Below are 3,771 nucleotides of genomic sequence, written 5' to 3'. Positions count from 1 at the left end.
TGTTTTTGTTTTGTTCATTCTTCTCTGATGGATTCTGATTTTGTTACCATAAAGATGCTTTATCTCTTTTTTGTATTTGTATTCTGACTCAATTTATATTTTTGTGAATTTCTCGATTCTTAATTGACCTGCATTTTTTTTAAATTTCATGTAATCTATCGTCTCATTCTAGCTTAACCGTTTCCAAAAAAAATGCAATCGTTTCTAGAGTCTATTCATCCGTTTGTCATCAAAGCATCGACCAGTGCCCTTTATTACCTTTTACCATTTTCATCTAAGTTGATGTCATTTAAGGTGGTACCTAACACTTTAACTAAAATTAATTTGACTTGTTTAATTTTTTTAAAATTGTGACAAAGTATTTACTTTGACCCTTTGACAAAGATATAAAAATTTCAAAAAATTTGAACCAACCGTTTTATCAGAAAAATTAGACTGGTTATATAGCAGTTTGACAAATACTTATTTTGTTCATTGAGAAGCTTAGTAATCCCTTATGAACACAACGTCATTAAAACATTCTGCTGATTTTACAGAGTTATCTCCCTGTAGTCTTAAGTACCACCTTTAGTTAAGAATAAATTTGGCTAAGATTTAAAAGACAAGCGAAAGATAACAAAGCTATATTTAAACGTCAAAAACAATTTCACAACGTCGTTGAAAAAAACGAAATATAAACTAACGACACACAATAGTTCACTAACTCAAAATAAATAAACCAACTTATAAGCAGCTATAATCCCATATAAACTGGTTTTGTTTGGTACATAAACTTTCAAATAAAGCATGCGAGTTAAACCGAAATCCGTATTAACCTCAAACTGTCGACTGTTTCAGTTCAAGTTATGTATCTTGGAGTGACTGTTCTAATGACATGACTTGTGCGTTGTTTTTAAGAATTTAGCCCCAACCATATATCATGTGAACACATCACACCTGTTCTCTTCAAAAAGTATCCATTCAGTTCTCTAATGGTAGTAGCAGCAGTAAGGACACAATAGGTCATAAAGAATATCAAGTAGTAATATTATTTATGTATTCAATAAGGGTTTCCGCTGGCGAAAAATAATAATTATGGCGATTAAAATACGTCATTGACGAAAGAATTTGGCGAAAGAAATAAACATAACGATTAATTTTCAGCCATCTTGTTTATCTTCTTTTGTTCGGGTTTCTCTGACTTTACCAGTACTCGGAATTCACCTTAAACTCGTTAAGATTTTGACAGAAAATCAACTAATCAATAATCAACTGTTTGCATTTATGGCTATCGACATCAAAGGACTAATTAGTAGAGGTGTTGATTACATTGTATTATACAAAATGATATGGTTAAATGGCGTCCGTCACATGTCACAAAAGAGATCTATTAACCACCTTGCGACAAATGTGTTTGAAGCATAATTTTTACCCTCCCTCTCCTTTTTAGCTCACCTGGCCTAAAAGGCCAAGTGAGTTTTTCTCATCACTTGGCGTTCGTCGCCCGTTGTCCGTCGTCTGTCGTCGTCCGTCTTCCGTCGTCGTCCGTCGTCTGTCGTCCGTCGTCGTTAACTTTTACAAAACTCTGAAACTACTGGGCCAAATTAAACCAAACTTGGCCACAATCATCATTGATGTATCTAGTTAAAAATTTGTGTTTTTTGACCCGGCCAACCAACCAAGATGGTCGCCATGGCTAAAGATAGAACATAGGTGTAAAATGCAGTTTTTGGCTTATAACTCAAAAACCGAAGCATTTAGAGCAAATCTAATAGGGGGTTGATATTGTTTATCAGGTCAAGATCTATCTGGCCTGAAATTTTCAGATGAATCAGACAACCCATTGTTGGGTTGCTGCCCCTAAATTGGTAATTTTAAGGAAATTTTACTGTTTTTGGTTATTATCTTGAATATTATTATAGATGGAGATAAACTGTAAACAGCAATAATGTTCCGCAAAGTAAGATTTACAAATAAGTCAACAGGACCAAAATGGTCAGTAGACCTCTTTAGGAGTTATTGCCCTTTATAGTCAATTTTTAACCATTTTTCGTATATCTCCATAATCTTTTACAAAAATCTTCTCCTCTGAAACTACTGGGCCAAATTAAACCAAACTTGGCCATAATCATCATTTATGTATCTTGTTTGAAATTTGTGGTTTTTGACCTAGCCAACCAACCAAGATGGCCGCCATTGCTAAAAATAGAACATAGGGGTAAAATGCAGTTTTTGGCTTATAACTCAAAAACCAAAGCATTTAGAGCAAATCTGACTAGGTAAAATTGTTTATCAGGTCAAGATCTATCTGCCCTGAAATTTTAAGATGAATGGGACAACCCGTTATTGGGTTGCTACCCCTGAATTGGTAATTTTAAGGAAATTTTGCTGTTTTTTGATATTATCTTGAATATTATTATAGATAGAGATAAACTGTAAACAGCAAAAATGTTCAACAAAGTAAGATTTACAAATAAGTCAACAGGACCAAAATAATCAGTTGACCCCTTTAGGAGTTATTGCCCTTTATAGTCAATTTTTAACCATTTTTCGTAAATCTCCATGATCTTTTACCAAAAACTTCTCCTCTGAAACTACTGGGCTAAATTAAATCAAACTTGGCCATAATCATCATTTATGTATCTAGTTTGAAATTTGTGGTTTTTGACCTAGCCAACCAACCAAGATGGCCGCCATTTCTAAAAATAGAACATAGGGGTAAAATGCAGTTTTTGGCTTATTACTCAAAATCAAAGCATTTAGAGCAAATCTGACTAGGTAAAATTGTTTATCAGGTCAAGATCTATCTGCCTTGAAATTTTAAGATGAATGGGACAATCCGTTGTTGGGTTGCAGCCCCTGAATTTGTAATTTTAAGGAAATTTTGCTGTTTTTGGATATTATCTTGAATATTATTATAGATAGAGAAAAACTGTAAACAGCAAAAATGTTCAGCAAAGTAAGATTTACAAATAAGTCAACAGGACCAAAATGATCAGTTGATCCCTTTAGGAGTTATTGCGCTTCATAGTAAATTTTTAACCATTTTTCGTAAATCTTAGTTAACTTTTACAAAAATCTTCTCCTCTGAAACAACTGGGCCAAATTTTACCAAACATAGCCAGAATCATTATTAGGCTATCTAGTTTAAAAATTGTGTTTTGTGACTGGGCAAACCAACCAAGATGGCTGCTACGGCTAAAAATAGAACAAAGGGGTAAAATGCAGTTTTTGGCTTATAACTCAGAAACCAAAGCATTTAGAGCAAATCTGACAAGGGGTAAAATTGTTTATCTGGTCAAGATCTATCTGCCCTGAAATTTGTAGATGAATCGGACAACTGATTGTTAGATTGCTGCCCCTAAATTGGTAATTTTAAGGATATTTTGCTGTTTTGGGTTATTATCTTGAATATTATTATAGATAGAGATAAACTGTAAACAGCAATAATGAACAGCAATTTAAGACTCAAAAATAAGTCAAAATGACCAAAATGGTCAATTGACCTCCTAAGAAGTTATTGTCCTTTATAATCAATTTTAAAAAATTTTCATAAAATTTGTAAATTTTTACTAACATTTTCCACTGAAACTACTTGGACAAGTTCATTATAGATAGAGATAATTGTAAGCAGCAAGAATGTTCAGTAAAGTAAGATGAACAAACACACCACAATCACCTAAACACAATTTTGTCATGAACTGTCTGCCTCCTTTGTTTAATTCACATATACCAAGGTGAGCGACACAGGCTCTTTAGAGCCTCTAGCTTTATTGATAGCCCCGAAAAGAA

This window comes from Mytilus edulis, chromosome 4 (assembly GCF_963676685.1).
Source record: "Mytilus edulis chromosome 4, xbMytEdul2.2, whole genome shotgun sequence".
Taxonomy (NCBI): domain Eukaryota; kingdom Metazoa; phylum Mollusca; class Bivalvia; order Mytilida; family Mytilidae; genus Mytilus; species Mytilus edulis.
The sequence above is the reverse complement of the archived record's forward strand: the minus strand, read 5'-3'. Positions refer to the sequence as shown.